Source organism: Arachis ipaensis, chromosome B09 (assembly GCF_000816755.2).
Source record: "Arachis ipaensis cultivar K30076 chromosome B09, Araip1.1, whole genome shotgun sequence".
NCBI classification, from domain to species: Eukaryota; Viridiplantae; Streptophyta; class Magnoliopsida; order Fabales; family Fabaceae; genus Arachis; species Arachis ipaensis.
In genome coordinates, this window is record NC_029793.2 from 124,839,966 (window position 1) to 124,840,404 (window position 439).

The following is a 439-nucleotide window of genomic DNA, read 5'->3' on the forward strand; positions in this document are numbered from 1 at the left end:
AAGTTGGAAAAAATTATAAAGTTGTCTTTAATATTTAAATAGTTATATTTAAGTTTTTAATATTTTAAAATAGTTTTAATGTTGTCCACTCACTATAGATCTATTAATAGAATTGACGGCGAAACAAAATTGAGATGACATTAAATCTTTAAAGACTTAAATAAGACGAAAACATTAGGAAAAAAATAATACATTACTCTTAGAAAAATTACCAAATCAAATAAAATGAAAGTAAATTTTAATGAAATAAATTACATTTACAAATTCAAAATTTTTACTCATCATAGAATATTCCTAGAGTGTCTAGTAGATAAATTTTTAGAAAAAGAAAAAAAATGAGTATAATACATATATAATATATAATAAAGTATAAATTACATCTTTTTTATCTCTAATATATCGAACTTTTTTAATGTTTAATTTAAATAAATTTTATTTT

At 17.8% G+C, this 439-nt stretch overlaps 1 protein-coding gene across 1 annotated transcript in view; it reads left to right on the forward strand.

Moving 5' to 3' along the window:
* LOC107619647 (UDP-glycosyltransferase 79A6-like) overlaps window positions 1–439 on the forward strand; it is a 5,016-nt gene that overhangs the window by 1,569 nt on the left and 3,008 nt on the right. The gene's annotated exons all lie outside the window — the stretch shown is intronic.